The sequence below is a fragment of the Rhyacophila brunnea genome, unplaced genomic scaffold, assembly GCF_057557595.1.
Source record: "Rhyacophila brunnea isolate RB1 unplaced genomic scaffold, BYU_Rbru_1.0 scaffold_118, whole genome shotgun sequence".
NCBI lineage: Eukaryota > Metazoa > Arthropoda > Insecta > Trichoptera > Rhyacophilidae > Rhyacophila > Rhyacophila brunnea.
The window spans coordinates 1,098,279-1,117,773 of NW_028232772.1; the positions used below are offsets into that span (position 1 = coordinate 1,098,279).

At 33.6% G+C, this 19,495-nt stretch overlaps 1 pseudogene; it reads right to left on the reverse strand.

Moving 5' to 3' along the window:
• Positions 1-16,274: 16,274 nt before the first annotated feature.
• Positions 16,275-19,236, reverse strand: LOC147078217 (mitochondrial coenzyme A transporter SLC25A42 pseudogene; annotated as a pseudogene).
• Positions 19,237-19,495: the final 259 nt, after the last annotated feature.

Here is a 19,495-nt window from a genome sequence, read left to right on the forward strand (position 1 = left end):
ATGTAAAAATCGTATACCTATACATTCAGTTATAATATAATACGATATCATTGAAGAGGGAGCATTAAGCATCCCTATTTTCATTTCCATAATCAGCTTACGTGAAAGTCGTTTTCTAAATAACTGTGACTACGCGGGCTTGCGTGAGTGAGAGAAAGAGGATGTAAATCCCGGTACTTCAATCTTAAGTCTAGTTTTCCTTTACCGTCATGAAATACACTCTTTGCATATTAGGATAATAGATTGATAATGAAAATAATGCCTGCCTAAAATAAAAACAAAACAACGAATTGAGTAGTTCTTTGTAATGGTGGAAGACATGCTTAGTGTAGTTGTTTAATTTAGAACGCCGTATTATCCGTTAGTAATTATAATATATTTGTTTAAGTTGAAGAATGACAATGGAATGGTGTAGTTTCGGGTTACATGTAAATTGTACGTAAACCATTTCACCGTAGCACAGTTTGCCATGAGCTTTCTATCGGTAAGAGACGACTGTATACTATACGGTCTCCAATTTTATTAGATTCAAAATGAACGTTAATCAACTTTCATTGTTGATTTTGGCAACATTCATGAATTCAAAAATAAAAACCTAACCTAACAAATAATCCAATACCTATATCGGCTATTTTCAAAAATTGTTTACTGCTGGTTTGCTGTAAAGTGTAAACTGACAACAACCGTGTTTTATTTAGACATGCATTTTATGTCAGTACTATACGACCCAAAGAGGTTGGACGGTCTTTAATATACGGCCATGAATTTCCAATAAGTACTGCATTTCACGTTGAAGTGTGATATGGTGAACTGCATACGTACAAGTTTCCGGACACGGTAGTTTTGATATTAGCTAGTAGATAGCATCATACTTTAAGTTGGAGAATGGCAATGTAAGAGTGTGGTAGTCACAACAAGTTTTGATATTGGAAAGTAAATCACATCATACGTTAAGTTGGAGATGCCTGCTCTAAGAGGAGGAAAGCATGGTAAGCTATGGAGCGGCGCATAACAAAGAAAAGACACGTTCTGGCTTAATATACTTGTATATAAGATAATATATCGTATATTATGTCTCTGGGGTGCAAGGTGCATCATGTTAAAAAAATATCCTTACTGCAATCTCGATAGGCTTGGCTTTCATACCTTATCTCTTCCTAGTTTTTTTTTACAATAGTAAAAAAAACTGTTGTGCCATTTAGATCGCCGCGAAGATCCTCGACGAAATGAAAGATGTTAGGAAATCATGTCTCAAATAATCATTTTTTTTAAACTAAAGTTTATCTAAAAACTATTTTTTGACTGTAAGTATAGAGTTGATCTTGTCAATTTTTTTGAAATTTTACTACAAATATTTCGATCAAACTATTAAAAAACAAACAAATGGTAGGTTTTTAATAATCGTTCGCCTCTTAGGCAGGCACAAGGAATGCCTAGGGCCATCAAAAAGTAATAATAGGTACTTTGATCCTTTTATATCGACACTTTCTTATGATGACGATACCGATTTTGATAACAGATTCAGATAACAGTCTGGTCATATTGCGATGAATAATATCTCATCGATTTAATTTTTAATTTAATAAAAATCAAAATATATAAGTAGTTTAATATTATTATGTTACAATAAATATACAACAATATTGTAATCAATGATTGCCGCTTCTATTTCTTCAATATTTCGACGTAAATTTTTGATTGAAGAAGTTTTCGAAAAATTTCCTGAATATTTAAAAAAATATTTGGCTACTATTCGTAAAATTAATATAGGTATAATATGTGTGTTATAAATAATACTTTGTTTTATTCATTAGATGTTTTCTTTAATATTATCTGTTATAGAAAAAAATACTCAATCCGTTCATTTTTCGCATTACATCGTTTCTACTTAGATAATATATAATAATTTTCATGCTCTTCTGCCAATTATTTCAATAATGACTTAAATGAATTTCTTTTATTTTGTTAACTCTCAATTCATGGTGGAACTGCATTGTATTGTTGTTTTAATTTAATAAAACGCAATTTTTTGTAGTACTTATTCCATTTTTAAAGTGGAATAAGTACTGCAAAAAAATGCGACTTAAATGAAGTTTAATAATGATGGGTTGATCAAGTAAAAATATATTTTTTTAAATACCTACTATTATTAAGGTAATTATAGGTATATTATTATGTTTTTCGATTCTAAGTTTTTATAATAATATATTATATTCGGTCAAAATTAGTTTTAAAGGCTTTATTATAAAGCTTGATTTTTTAAAATAATAGATAGGTACTTATTCATACGGATAATAAACAGAATATCGCTACATAATATTATACTTTAAGTCAAGTGGCCTGCCTAATGATAAAAAATAGCGAGTTCACCTTTTTACAATATTGACTCGAATATAGACTTTATAAAAAAAATTAAACAAGCAGATGCGCGAAAGTAAAAACTTATTAGATAGATAACAAAAATGGCGGGAGCCGCCTGGCAATTAATTATTTTAGACAGAGAACGTTTTTAAAAATACTTTAATCGCAGATGAGCATCATTATCATAATAATTAATATAACAATAATACAAACTTAATTTTTCATAGATAAAGAGAATCATGAGTTCTATTCAAAACTGTGAAGAAAAATTCAATTAAAATAAATAAAAAAAATCGGTAGGAATACGATGGGAGGAACGTAATATTATTCAGAGACAGTCTGATATAAGTCATCATTTTGTAGGTGGAAAAACATTGTATAGTCTATGATGATTAGTTATACAGTTGGCAATACTGATATGAAGAATATGACGCTTTTTGGCTATGATTTGAAATTGGATTTCTTTTGATTTCGTATAGCATTTGTTTTTTGCTGTCATTCTTGTGATAATAAATCAGACGTATTTAAATATAACCTTGAAGCATCTCAGCTTAAAAATAGATTTTAGTTTTAAAACCTCAATACCTACCAATGATGGTGGTTTGCCAAATGAGTAGCTCAGGAAAGTAAGATAGAAAGTAGAGGCACATCTAAGAAGAGTTAAACCAACAACTGGTTATATAGATAAGACTGGAATACAATAAAACACAAGACGTTATAGCAAACGAAGATAAAGACATTAGAAGAAGATTGAATGTAACAATATAATGCCTACATTTTTTTACGATAGTTATGTGTGGCTCATTGTAATATTCTATGGAAATTCTCAAATTTAATGTCTTAATAATTATTATGTGTGTGTTGTTCTTTCGCCTCTATTCTTTCTCTACTCTAGACTTTCCGAGTTCACTGTGGTAGCCACTCGCTATAGCCGCGTTTCTACTCCAAAACACTATATCTTGAGTCTGAAACACAGAAGAAAGAAGGGAGAGAAAGAATAATCAAGTTACAAAAAGTTTTTGAAAGGGGGGATCAATTGAATACCTAATATTATTTTTCTTTGAAAATCATGAAGTAGTTTCCTACCTACTGGTAAAATAGAAAGTCGATTAATATTTTAGGCTTCTTTATTTGGTATTTAATCATGTCAACAATCGATATAATCGATTATTAATAAAACGGCATTTCTCGTACGAAAAAAAACGATTTTGAGAGGGAAGTGAAGCATATGTTATCCGACATGTTTTTTTTTTAACTTTTTATCAAGCGGTTAACTGACAATGTAAAAAAATATACCTATAGCAATTATTATTATTTTCTTTTATTTATTCTGAACTGTAGACTTTTTTTATAAACTGTACCATACCCTTCTAAAATGACGAACAAACGTAAACATAATATACACTCATATTACTGACAGATAAATATCTATTTCAGGTGTATTCTAAAAATATGAATGTTATCACAAAAATTGATCAAAGAATATTTTACATTGCCATTTAAATAAAAATAAATTTCCCATTTCTAATCCACTTCCGCAACGTATATGTGGGTATATATAGGTATATATGTGATATGTACATATTTTTAGGTACCTTAATTCAATATAAAATATAGAAGATTTTGTTTGTTAATTTATGTTCTAAATATTTTATTACCTAAACTGCATTAGTGACTTTTTTAACTAAGTGAATAAGTAAGCGGATAATATTACAAACCTCCACCGTCTACAGAGTATATTATTATGATGTTTTAGAGCTTAAAATAATCCAATCTATCAACTAAAATCAAGTTATATAATTATATACGACACCTCTTTTTACGTAATACGTTGCGTATTTTCGGCAAACGAAATCGAAATCATTCTTGGGAAATCTGTTCAAAAAGAGCGGTCGCAAAATTAATAGGGATAACGGTAAAGAAAATAATAATTGCGCGTAATGACAAGGCTGGCAACTGACCGCACGCCGTGGCCATTACAAGACCGCAAGGCGCACGATGATTGGCCGAAGGGCGAGCGCGCGCCCTGATCCGGTCACGTACCAAATTTGAATTTTAAAAAATGAACAATGTTCCATGAATGAAAATAATAATATCGTGTGAAGAAAGGGTAAAATAAAATTATAATGAGTAAAAGTAGGTAGTACATACATATTATTTCCTATAATATGATATCGTAATATCTAGATCAGTGTTTATAATATGACCGGTATGCCGCGAATGTCCCACCAAATTTTTCATAAATCGAACGATCGATCGACAGATATGTAACTAACCGCGAGATGCATATCGCGCACTAACACGCTGTCATGGTGACAAATTTAATCTATGGTTTCGTCATTTTGCAGAATATTTTGAACGAACACTATCTCTACAAATTCAATGATGGAGTAACCTAGTAACGAGTCTCTGTAAATTCAATAATATTTTTAACAGAACCCACCCCGCAGACCATAGATAATAGACAACATTCTTATAGAAAATGCACAGTGCCAACCGCTAAAAACAAAAACACGCGATTTTGACATGATTCTAAAATATGTAGGCATATAGAAAATGATAAAAAAACGTTCATTGAGTCATGCAGGTGTCGATGCAGTGCGGTGCGCGCGAGGTGACCTCATTGTTGTTCTGGTGATTTCGGCAGATTTTGCTAACTGACAATGTTCATTTAAACTAAACGTTCAAAATGTGCTACGGGATGGGGAGCATCAGTCTGATAACATTACATAACGCCAAGAAAAACGATATCACACTTTTCCCCGTGGAGGCAGGTTACTGTGACGTCACGTGATAGTACGCGACGTGCTTCTCAACACAATCACAACCTAAGTGGTCGCTTTCACTTTTAGTATCCTCATTGATTGATTCAGTTTCCGGGCATCTTGCACAACCATACCGTGTCCCGGTCGACAGTGAATCGCACTGTGATTAATATAAGAAGCGACATGTATAAATATTAATTTAACAATGATTGGTGTACCATGGGAATGTGATGATTAAATTAAAATGATTGGTGAAAAATGGTGATCTAGAAGCCAAACCATCCCTCCCGATCTCTAACCTGGATTTGGTTAACATAATTTATTAATATAAAGTAAACTAGTAAAATAAATAATTACAAGATAAAAACTTTTTATATACTTACAACGTTTTTAAATTTTCTGTTGAATCATATAAATTTGACTTGACTAGCTTAAACGATCAAAAATGTTGTACTTGATAGAAATAATACTGAAATGTCATTTTGACATTTCATATTGACTTCCATATTAACGCACGTATATATTAATAATTTAGTTGCTAGGACCCCAGACCCCTAGGAACCAATAATAGTGGATTGGATTACGGATTTCTTCCGAAATAACTTTTCATACAAAACAGAATTAACTGGAAATGAATTCAATTCTACTTAAAGATAGCTAAAAGTATTAAAAAATGCATTGGCATCGTGTTCTGATATATTCTAAAAGTTTCAAATGTCTAGCTAGTCGGGAAGCTAGTTAAAAATCGATTGCAAGATTTCTACTGGATTAACAACCACCGGACAAATAAGAATACGACCCAATAAAAACGTTGTAAATGTAATAATTGGGTCGCACATTGTACAAAGGAGCTATTAGCACCAAAAAGGTTTGACATTGAACACAACATTGACATTATTTAAATTCACTTATGTTCTGTAATCGTCTATTTTTCACTTTAATTATTTTACTTTTGTCAATTCGTGGTCGAAAATAATAATTCAAATAAAACACAGTGACAATAATTCATATACAATAATGATCAATACCTGTTTGTCCACCTTAAGACATTTTCAACTGATATAATAGGTATGTAATTTTTTTTATCAATTACGTTTTCTGAATGTTGGAAGAAAAAAGTTATTAATAGTTAGTAGGTAGATACAAATATTATATCTAGTTTTTTACTCGAATAAATAGGTAGATAAATCATCTGTTGGTGCAAATACATCCGAATGTACCTGATATTTTTTTTTATTCGTATTTTTTAAACTTACTTACATTTATATTATCGTAATGCAAAATAAAACAGTCAATATTACGCAAACTGTATAGATATGAGTTTAAAATTAAACTGTATTAATTTAGTGGCATGTGAAAAATCTAAGTTCTAATCTAAAATCTAATCTTTTGACATTTCACATTGAATTCCATAGTAACGCACATATATTATAACAATTTAAAGAGTCCCTTAGCAACCAATAATAGTGACGTTTTACTTAAATGTTTTTTGTTATAGAAAATGAGAAAAACTATGTCTATCTTTTACTCAAAATATTTTTTAAAACCTTTACGTTTTTATCATTCTTACAATAACTTTATATATTTTTAATTTAAGTACGTGCTGAGATATTATCCAAACCAAGTTGTTCAGACCTACATTTCCCATGTCTAACCTAGGGAGCTTACTGGGCGTCTTACGTGGGCAAAGTCGGCGAAGCGTTGAGCGGCGCGCGCAACTCAAACCTAAAACCGTGTGTGAAAATGTTCGTAGACAAAATCTTTTTTTGGTTATACGTTTATACGGCTATATGTTTGAGTTGCGCGCGCCGCTGAACGCGCCGCCGAACGCGCTTACCTAAGACGAGCCGTTACTGCCATCCACCAAGTCTATTTGAATATCTACAAAGTGAATGACATATTATTTCCATTTTGTAACTAAGTATTAAGTGGCCAAATTATATGAAAGAGAATTTACCCTCTTATATTACTGTTCAAATCGTTATTAAATATGAACGTTGCTACCTACATATTGCTATTTTTCAGTTAGAAAAAATATTTCGTTGCCAAAAAAGCATTTAATTAAATACTTGAAAAATCGTGCGCACCTTTCAAAAAGTCAGGTACATACCTACTAGTTGCTCTTATAAATGCATTTAATAGCCGCGAATAATACATATGAAATGCCCCAAGAAACAAGGTGTTTACTCTAATTGCAGTTTTATTAAAACGCACATTGTTTCACGCATTAACACCTACTTATTCTAGTTACCGCCTCAAATAAAAGATAATGCAAATCCCAAAAACTTTCACTTTTTTTTTTTTTTTCAAAAATATTAAATTTAGCTTCTTAGTAGGGAAACGGAACATTTTTTTATGATTTTACCGAGGCTTTGACTGCGACTCGCTGTCATATCGCCTCTTCTCTTTTAGAAGGGGATCCGGTCCTCACTCCAATTCTGTTAAAGAACTTTACAATTTTGCCAAGCTCTTCCGTCTTACCCACCGCCAGGGTACCTTTCTATTCGTCGGCATTCTCGAAGATATCCGCAATTCGCAGATTTACTCTGTGTCGTTCATATTTAGGGCATTGTACAACTGTATGTAAAATGTCCCCCAAAACATCACATTCATCGCAGAGCTGCGAATCGTTTCTTCCCATGAGGACATCAATTTTTTTACCCATTGTGTGACCTGCTATTAGCCTCAGTATCAGCTTAAGCTCATTTCCCTTCAAGAATAATATTGTTATACATGCTACTTTACTTTATTTTATTTGACAATAAACTGGAGAAATTGACCCAACCACCTAGGTAGGTTAAGTTATTAACAGTTAAGAATTATTTGTCTCATAAACATAAATCCACATCAAAAATATTGCCTGCGTTGCAACTTTGTAGGGTTTTGATTAACATAACATAACGATTAAAAAATATTTTCTCACATAACATTTTTAAATATTTACTTTTTAGTAGTCTTAAAAGACGCAATCGTTGAATATCATAGTTTTATGTTATCTCTTCTTTAGCTGAGGATCGTAACCACCTTGTTATCTTCTGAGCGACCAAAATTTTCCACTCCTCTCGGTCTTCTACTTCACCTTACCTGGATGGCTACCCAAAACCACCAGCGTCTCCAGGTTAATATGACTTACAGAATGCATCTCAAACATTATTGTTGAATACCGTTCCTTTATCTGTAGTCTCTGGATGATTGACTGGTTCGTCCTGTGCTTCTTGATACGAATCATTCGTCAACAACAGCATGTTGTTATATTTGATAGATGATTACAAATCATTTTTTTTATATAGGTAGGTAAATAAAATATATTTTGTGCGTTTATAAATTGAATCACCACCACTTTGACTATATTCTAGAATTTAGATAGTGAGTGGGTGGGCATCCGCAAATGTACTACAGAGATAAAGTTACTTTGAAATGTTATAACAACCAGCAACTAATTTAATCTTAAAGCCATAGCCTTTTTTAAGTTTCACTTTCAGTTTTCTTGAACATCTAATATTCTAATAAAATCAATATTTAGGTAGGCACCTACAAGAGACTAAAGCGCGAAATATATTATGGTGTTTAAAATGTTATCAGACTGCTGCTTCCATCCCGTAGCACATTATGAACCTTTAAACGAACATTGTCAGTAATTGGAAAAATCTGCCGAAATCACCAAAACAACAATGAGGTCAGCCCACGTTGAATTGCACTGCATCGACACCTGCACGACGTTTTAAATATTTGTATCATTTTCTAGATGTCTACACGTTTTCGAATCATGTGAAAATCACGTTTTTTGTTTTTAGTGGGTGGCATTGTGTATTTTCTATAAGAATATTGTCTATTATATATGGTCTGCAGGTTGGGTTCTGTTCAAAATATTATCTATGAATATAATATTGCAAGTAATTTTAACGTACGCACACGTAGAATCTGTTAAAATTAATTCAAATTAGCATGAATATTTAATAATAATTCAAAATACTAATACATTCTAGTTGGCACTCTCTATATCTAATTGATAGAGAGGTGGTGATCGTTCAAAATATTCTGAAAAATGACGAAACCATAGACTTAATTTGTCGCCGTGACAGCGTGACAGTGACGTGACATGCATCTGAATTTGATCAGAACTTTACTTACCTTTAAGTATTATATTGATAATATTAATATATTTAAGAATCAGGTGCTCAATCCCTGACATCGAGATGAATTATTTTACGTATACAAGCGTTAGACAAAAGCTGGAATATTGGCGCGCAATAAGTCGCCGATTAGATATTATTTTTCTTTGAGGTGCGTGTTAACGAGGCCATAAACACATAGCACGGTTTGCGCGCGAACCGCGAGACGCAAATTATCGAATTATCGCGCGAGATGCACCCAATTATCACGTTTTTCGTGCGGCAACTATACTAATACATATTAATCAAACCCAAAACGTAACCGACAGATTACAGCTGCTAAGATGCGGCACATGATGGAGCGTCTCTTGTATTATCAGCATAAATTTCACGGTGTACTTTGAAGGCATTTGAAAGGTGGACAGACGAACATAATTGCTTCAATTTTATTACTCCTCTTCTGGCATGTCCTTGCAAACGATGCGCCTAAACTTTACAATAACTCTGCGGTTCACGCCGCATCATTGAACTTTCACGTAGAAACTAGACAGTACAATGTTTTCAGGGACACATTTGTAGGATTAGCGTAGTACCTACCCTTAGACTATAGATATATCTACCTACCCCTATTTCTTCAGTTTTTGTACTCCTGTCCATCTGCAGTTATTTAGATGGAAGCTTTTCGTCTCACAGCTTTAGATACAAATTGATACTTACGTCTTTATTGGATATTTTAGTGCATAAACCGTGACCTAACCAACACCGACGGCTTTCAAAGTTGTACTAGAAGTGTCATAAAAAAACTTTCAACGACGAAGTTTTAATGCTAATCGAGTGTGAAAAATCTGACTATCTACGTACATCAATTTAATTAAAGATCTTTCGCTTTTTCATTTACGTACAATATGTCTTATGGCCTTGGTCCCTACTTCCGTTATTTACTTTACATAACGGGTCATGCGTACTTCCCGGGTCTTTTCGGATGTTACGGTATTAAAACTTTTATTTAATTCTTTAGTTCGAAGCAGACTTGAGAGTGGGCCTATTGTTTGGGCACCGCATCAGTTGAAGTATGGCCTCATGGTGGAGAGGGTTCATAAGAAATTCCTGAGACTCCTTTACTTTAGGTTGTATGGACACTATCCGTGGCTTTATCCAACTGACTTTCTCTTAGGCATGCTTACATACTGCAGTCTGCGATTTAGAAGAAATTTTTATTTAGCTACGTATTTTTTTCGACTTATACGAGGTATAAATGAGAACTCTGCCATTCTGGGCAGTGTTAACCTGTGTGTCCCTGATAACTATCTTAGAAATAGAGAGCATCAGTTGTTTATTCTCCCAAGGTGCAGAACCAACCTGCCACTGGTAATGCCAATTGGGAGGGCGATAACTATGTTCAACGAAATTTCTTCGGGTGTTTATATATTCCACCTACGTGAGGATGAGTATAGGTGGACGTTGTTTTAGAAATTCTTAAAATAGGGTCTGCTTAACTCATCCGGTGTACTTCCTTGTACCTATCTAATTTATATTTTTTGTATGTAGGTACACATTTCTACTGTTTAATAACTTACTATCTATCTCTATACTGATCTATCTCCTTTTTTATGTAATACTGTTTTATATTTCTTTGTTTCTAAATGTCATATTGTGAACGTATTAAACTTATAATTTGTAATGTTCACAATATGTTAAAAATAAATAAATTGAAATTGAAATAGCCATTTGGTGGAGAATAGTTGGGAAGATCCTCTCCATAATAGCCTGGTTTTTTAGGTCGACAATTTATATAATTTTATAATTGACTATAATGTATATATAAAAAATTATGTAAGAAGATAGCTCTTCTCACCTTGAAAGCAACCACAACCGAACCAATAATTTTTTTGTCGGCTGTGATTTTTAACCAGTATGTGTACTAATAATTATTATTAAATTTATGTTTAAGAAAACACCAATAAATTAAGTAATACAAAATAATAATATAGGTAGGTATATTGATATACTAAATAATCACTTATTGGAGTTAATGTCACCAACAAACCATACCCGGTTTTAATGGGGCGTATCATAGGATCATATAGTTGCTGTGAAGCATCTATATTATTTTATGACTAAGAATATATCAAGAACAGTTACCCAAGACTGAAGTCACCATAAGGATGAAGATAGGCTGTTAACGGCCCACATGCGCTACGCTAGGTCAAAATGACAAAATTATCTGACAAAAATAGTGCATACTTTTTCAGTCATACTTATTTGTTTTCGTTGAATTAAGAATAGGTACCTGCATAATATTAGGTAGATTAGATTTTATAATTTATTTAGCCTTGTTTGAACCAGACCATATTCATTATATTTAAAATAATTACAAGATAAAAAGAACTTTTTACACACAACGTTTTTAAATTTTCTGTTGAATTATTATGCTCAATATGCTCAAACTTGTACTTGATATGAAGTAAATAAAAAACAAACAAACAAATATATAATACTGAAATGTCATTTTGATTTCCATAGTAACGCACGTATATATTAATAATATAATTGCTAGGACCACCCCCTTAGCAACCGATAATAGTCTTTTACTTTTTACGAATTTTTCTTAAATAACTTTCCATACAAAACAGAATTAACTGAAAATGAATTCAAGTATGCTTAAAGATGGCTAAAAGTATTAAAAAAATGCATTGGCATCGTGTTCTGATATATTCTAAAAGTTTCAAAAGTCTAGCTAGTCGGGAAGTTAGTTAAAAATCGATTGCAAGATTTGTACTGGACAAACAACCACCGGAAAAACAAGAATACAAGCTAATAAAACCGTTGTAATTAGGTATGATTTAATGGCATAATGTTTGATATTTTATAGATAGAACAATATTTTTTGATTATTATCTATTATGGGTTGGTTTACACAGAGTGTATTTGATGTAAGAACTACTAGTGAAATTCGTCGTAATTAAGTAAGATGCCCACAGCATTACCGGAAAATCACATTGGCGAGAATCCACTGGTTACAGATTCAAGGCCCGTAGGTTTCAAAAAAAGATTTTTTTCTAGTGGTTAAGTTATATACATGGAATTTTTTGAAATTATGTATGTACGTACAGGAATGCAATGAAATAAGATGTATTATACATTCACTTCATATTAATGTTGACTTGTATTGTTCTACCCATTGTACTGTGTATTAACTTTGAATGAAGAAATATGTTCAATATAAATACTTAACATCACACTGACGTGACTAATTAAAAGCAGTGTCCATAGTTAAATTTCAGTGAAATCTATCATATTATTATCTTTTGATATTTTTCTCACACAAGTACTTGTCAGGATTCAAAATTACAAGTAATATACATGTTATTACGAAAACGCTTCATGCCCTCAGCGCTGCGTCATCTAACGTCCTAAGTACTGGTTAGCGAATCATTAGCATTCATTTTTATTGTTGCAATTTGGGCATGCATGGGCGGCAATCCGGAGGACCGTCGGTAATGCAGGGAACCGTTTTATCCGCCTGTAATGGCTGTGGCGTGCCGCGCTAAACAATCAATTTGCCGCAACAGCTGTTTACGTCAGAAATAAAACAAAACAAAAAATGAAAAAGCACCGCGGGCATGTGGCCACTCACTAAAAGGATTTGCGAACAAAAAAAATATATCTGTGCCGGTGGTTCGAGAAACTGGATAGAGTTGATAACGGCCTTTCCAAGATCTTTTGGAAACTTTGGTAATATTTATTAAGTAGGTAAAAGCAGTGACGTCCCGTGGGGGTAGGCAGATTGAGCGCCGCTTGAGGGCGGCAGTTACTCGAAGGGCGGCAAATCGAGGAGAATCATTAGGTGTATATAGAAATGGATACCTAAACAGCTTAGTAATAACAGAAATATCTTTCGATTAAAAATATCTGCTTACTGGTTGGAACCAAAATGTATTAATTACAATAAAAGGTTTAACAGGATTGCAATTTGTTGTCGGGTTCGCGATGTCTAGTTTACTTCCATTGTCCTTGGTGATCAGCAATGACATGTGGAGATTTGCGAATTACGATTGAATTATAGGTAGGTACATACTTACTTAATTTAAAATTTATCTAAATATTTTAAATGTATCTGAAACCGTATTGTCTATTGAAGCAGAGATGGCATTTAAATTAGATTTCGTGGTATATATCATACATACAACACATTTATTAGATATTGGTGTCATGAAAGGATGATAAAAAAATCTTCTTCTTCTTTAGCCATATCCGCCCCTTAGCTGGAGCATATGGACACCACGCGGCGCCTCCAAGAATCCCTGTCGCTCGCTAGTCTTCTTGCTTCGTTCCAGGTTAAACCAGCATCCCGTAGCTCCGCCGTATACACTCTGTAGATTGTATTTAGCAGCCTTTAACGGAAATATCTGTCCATTAAAAGGTTGAGCTCACTGGTTGGAAACAAAATGTATTAATTAACATAAAAGGTTTACCAGGCCTGATGTTTTTTTTTCGGGTTCGCGATGTCTAGTTTACTTCCGTTGTCCTTGGACGTCACATCCTTGATGAGTATCAATGACACGTGCATATTTGCGAATTATATTTGAATTATAGGTAGGTACATACTGACCTAATTAAATTATCGAAATATTTTTGCCAGTCATTCGTGAATTTTGAAAGTTGTCATGTGTATTACATGTATCTGAAATAGTGGACACGCAATATTGTATATTGAAGTATGGCAATTAAATAAGATGTAAGTAGTGGTAGGTATATATTTTGTTACTAATGTATCCATACAACACATTTCTTAGATATTGGAGTCATGAAAGGATGATAAAATACTATATAAAAATGGGGCGGCATTCTGGCGCTGCTTAGGGGCGGCATTTTGTCTAGGGACGTCACTGGGTAAAAGACTTTTTAAAATTATAGAATATATTATCTGAACGTTTGCAATCTCATAGAAACTAAACTAAACTTCAGCGCTATTTTCATTATTTTTGATTGCAGAACGGGTTATTTTATAATCTTTTTCAAATAAATTTAATATTGTCTCTACACTTCTTTACGTGAGTGTAGAAAAAATCGAACGGCAAAATATCATTTACTATTATCTATGCTTGCGCTGAGCAGAATACGGAACGGATGGAGGTGTCACCGGGGCCTATAATATATTGAGAACTATTTCTGCGAATCTATTATATACACAAGACTGCTATAGGCCGCTATCGGCAGCTATCGAGGATAGTTTTTAAAGTATTATCGAAGTATTAGCACTTATTGTAAAACTTACAATCAGTTAGCCGTCTTAACAGTGAAAACTGTCTATCTCGCTCTACAATTTAACACAGCCAAGAGAAGTGCTGTTAAAACAAAGCACTTATCGTAACAATAATTTCATCTAACTTATTGTAATAATTGTTACAATAAGTGCTAATACTTCGATACAAAAAATGAAAAACTACCCTCTATAGCTGCCGATAGCGGCTTATAGTACTCTTGTGTATAGAATAGACGCGATTAGAGTTGGGTTTCGGGAATTTCCCCACGGGAATTCTCGAGAAATTTTCGAGATTTTCAATCCTTAATCTCGAGAATTGAAATTTTTACCATTTCGGGAAATCCCGGATCTCGAGAATCTTTTCTCGGGATTCGGGATTTCTTTATTATCAAATATTAATTGAAAAAACAAATTTCTATATGAAGAAGTGGATAGAAAATACAAAACATTCAAAGACTGATCGGGGCATTTAACACAATTAAGCCAACGTTGACTCAAAATGAGCGCAATGTTTGCAACATCAGGGAATTTTGTGTCTCAAAAGCGTACGCGATTGACATTCTGTGTTTTTAATATAATAATATAAGTAATGTTTTTAACTATTTTGTTTGTCTTCTTACATAAATAAAAACATCATATTTTTTGGAATTTGTCTGTTTTTACAGTGATTTTAGGATTTTTACAAGTTTTTTTTTTAAATTTCCCGATATATCGAGAATTCTTTTATGGAAATCCCGAATCTCGAGATTGAGATTTTCTCGGGAAATACCCAACCCTAGACGCGATGATAGTGTGATAATGAGTTAATAGTCCAAAATGGCGATTATTGTGACCTTTCATTAGATACTTACTCATATAATCGACGAAAAAAATCAAACAGTCGATTGCTGTCTCAAAAATCAAGAATCGTACATTTCCCAAAGCTGGTTATATTATTATTTATTTTAAATGCATTATAAATTATTGTAACGGTGCATCTTCCTGCTGAATGCAGAAACCAACTGCTCCGTCGCATTATTATTTGAAGATCGCAAAATGTTGCATTATAATGTCGAGTTGAAGCAGTCAATTACGCAGGCATATATATTTCAGATGCGGTTCATTATGTGAATATATATAAATAATATGTTACTTATATTATATATCACGTCTTTTTCAAACACATTTTAAGTATTCACGAGTAAGAATAATATGGTACTTATCATCATAATCATCATCAGCCTGAATTCCACTGCTGGATGAAGGCCTCTTCAAGCTGCTTCCACTTCTCTCGGTCCTGTGCACTGCGTTGTCACGTACTTCCGCAGGATTCGTCATAAAAGGTGCACACTAAATTGTTTTCATTGAATTAAGAATACAATTTACAGGTGGTGCTGGTTAGTTTTTAAAATTCAACTAAGCCCTACCTAAACCAAAGCATTGTCGATAATAATATTTTTCCACCTATAAAATATCTAAAATCATGTATGATTAAATGGCATAATTTTACATATTTTATGGATAAAAGAATAAGTATTTTTTGTTTATTATCTACTGTGGCAGCACATCACAGCTTGGGTTAGGCAGGGTTTAATTAAATTTAAAAAAACTAACGAACACTATTTACACGTAGTAATCTTAGTTCAATAAAAACAAATACGTTTGATTGACTATGTAAATTTTAATTATGAATTAATCGAAGAGTCTATTGTATTCTTTTTATTTACACACTGTCTTAAAATTTACAAATAAACATACAATTTTAAAAAAATAAATAAATTTAGTAATGTCCTATTTTTCTTTTTGTTTATTATAAATCACACACGCATTTCGCAAATATAATTTAATAATATCGTAAGTAGTAAAACTGAGTCCGACTGCGATCGGCCCCTTCACCCAATTCAAACTTAGGCCCTTATAAAACCCTCGAATTATTCCCTCTTCTTTGTAAACGGTCTTCACAGTTGACAACATGGACGAGTATTCATAGTTCCTTTCCTTGGAAACCTGACTCGTCTGCATCCTGCGTCGTATAATATCCAAAGGATAGCTAGCAGTCTGTCCGAGGCAGCCTGCCATGCCCCCGAAGGCGAGATTAACATACGGCGAATTCATTTTACCATACCTCTTGAAGTAGGAATACTTTAAATAATCATAAGTAAAAAACGACACGCCTGAGTAAGGAATTATACCCAACAGCGTCGGTATAACCCCGCGGTAGAATCCTAGAAAACCTTCCTTAACGAAGGTGTTTTGTATCATTTTTCGCCATGTCACATCATACACCCCCATACGCGCGCGAGCCAAGTCTAAAGGGTACGTTAAAGAATGCGCCGTAAGACCGGCTAAACTTCCTGACATAAATAACTTCAGCGGGTGTTGATTTGCAATCTTCGGGTCCATAATTCCAAGAACCGTTTTCCATTGCTCATGCGCCGTGAACTGTATCGCCGCGTACGGAACAATTCGGGCTATGGTTGCAGAGTTACCTCTGTACAGAGCGAATACTCCGCCCTTGTTGAAGGTCTGCTGGAGGTAATCCCGGGCGCTGCGTACGGAATATGGAAACTTGCTGATTTGGAAGTGTATTTTCATCCTGTCCAGGGGGGCTATCGCCGTCTTGCCGATTGCTGCAGCTATGGATCCGCCAATTAAACTTGTCGCTACTAATTGATATGCGGATAGTGATCTGAAAAATAGTTTGGGTTATTAGAAAAATTTTACGATTGATTATAGAAATGCAAACAAATCGTGGCCAGGCTTAGCGGAAAGATACTAAAGAGACTTGCATTAAGAACAGAATACCGATAAGAAAAATCGGGGAAATCATTTTATATTTTACAAAATATTTTTTCTAATTACGTAGGTACTTTTTCTTGTTGTGTCATCCCTTACCGGATGCACTTTATCGACTGCTACCCGGAAGCATTCATTTTTCAGTTATAATTAAATTCATTTCTCGCAAGACTCAGAGGACCTCCAAAACAGAATCCTAGGAAACTCTCCTCTTTTGACTGCCTGAAAAATGTCTTTAAAAGTGACGTTCCACTGTCCCTAAAACGCAAAGTGTTCAACCAGTGTGTGCTTTCCGTACCTAATCGCATATGCGTGTGAAACATGGACCCCAAATAAAAAAAGAGATCCAGAAACTTAGTGTAGCACTACGTGGTATGGAGAGGTGCATGCTGGGCATAACGCGAAAGGACAAAAAGAGGAATGAGTGAATAAGGGATCAGACAAGATTTTGCGATGTAATAGAGTTTGCTAAAAACCTCAAATGTAAGTGGGCTGAACACATAGCTCGAAGAAAGGACAATCGTTGGACAAATTTAGTCATCCAGTGGTATCCAAGAAGTACGTCCGCAAGGTAGACCTAGAGACCTCTGGATCGATGAAACAATGAAATGATAAAGTTCCACGGAAGTAGGTACGTGGCAACCCAACGCACAGAACCGAGAGAAGTAGAATAAGCTTGGAGAGTCCTTCATCCAGCAGTGGATAGATTCAGGCTGATGATGATGATGAATTAAAATCAAAGAAAATAATCTTGTTAAGACGATACTTCAGTGAAACGGCAAATATAATAATAAAACGTCGAGGTGTGAATACGTCAATTTTTTTCGTGATGGCGACGGGGGTATTAATTTTTAAATCGTGTAAAGATGACTAAAAACGTTACCCATTTATCTGAAAAAGAAAACATGTCAATGAATATATTATTACTGTTACTAATAGAACAATAAACAGAACATTAAATAGACGCATGTTGGATTTATATGACAAATTATATTTCGTTCGGCATGCGTCATTTGCACCCGCGACCCGCAATCCGCGCATCGCCTAGCCACGATCTTTTTAGACCATGCCTCAACTGAGGTATAGCCTTAAGTGTGAAGTAGGTAAAAAAATTAATCAACATGCATTCGTATATTAACATTGCCTAATTCATTATTTTGTATGATTTCTACAATTTTAAAACACTATGTTAATGAGCGCCAATACCTATCACCACTTTTTTTAAAGACCCGTTGAGAAAAAAAACCATAATGCAATTACACCGAAGTCGAAAGTGGAATATTAAACTAATTTTACCGTTCGCATATTTCCATTCAATGTGACTATAACGCAGCACGAGCTTCGGTATAAAACTGAGATAACTGATCTGATCACACTGATATATTACTAACATTAAATCACGGATTTTTGTGAAGTCTACAACCAACAATAAATAAATATCACAGCTGACATCAAATACGTTATTGGCACTTCTGAGCAATGTGAATCTCGGTTGCCCCCGGGAAACGTCTTTCTTTAAAAGTTCTCACAATTTTCCTAGCCCTCAAGAATGCTGTGTTATTTATACATGGTATAAGCAAGTCTTTAGGTGATGTCGTACGATTGGCGGATAAAATGCTTACAGTTTTTTTGTAGTGTTGGAAACTGAATATCTACGAATATTGAATACTGGTTGATTACAAACCAAGATCTAATTAAAAACAAGTTTTAATAAATTACTTTAGACGAATTGAAAACAAAAGACATGACATTTTCATAATATCTTACATATTGTATATAAATCGGAAATATCTTTGCTAATTGAATCGACAAGTAAGATTACGATTATTTTAAATCTAAAACAATAATAAACATCACTAGTTGGTGATTATTTTCAAAAATGAGGTAGGTAACCCGTAAGTAGGTACATGACGTCCAAATCACGGCAATTAAAAAGGCCGGCAAATATGGCCGACATTGCGTGATACACAAAATTACAAACACATACAAAGTTTATACGCATACGTACAGACAAGGGATTGCAATACCGGTATTACAAACCCGGTATTCCAGTGTTTATCAATACCGAAATACCGGTTTTAAAAATCCAAAATACCGGAATTTTCGGTATTAAGAAACCACACCCGTTTGCGTTTTGAAAATGAATTTTTATGTTATTTTTCATTACTTTGCTGCTAAAATGAAAATATATTGACTGAATCCAACAGAGGTAGATT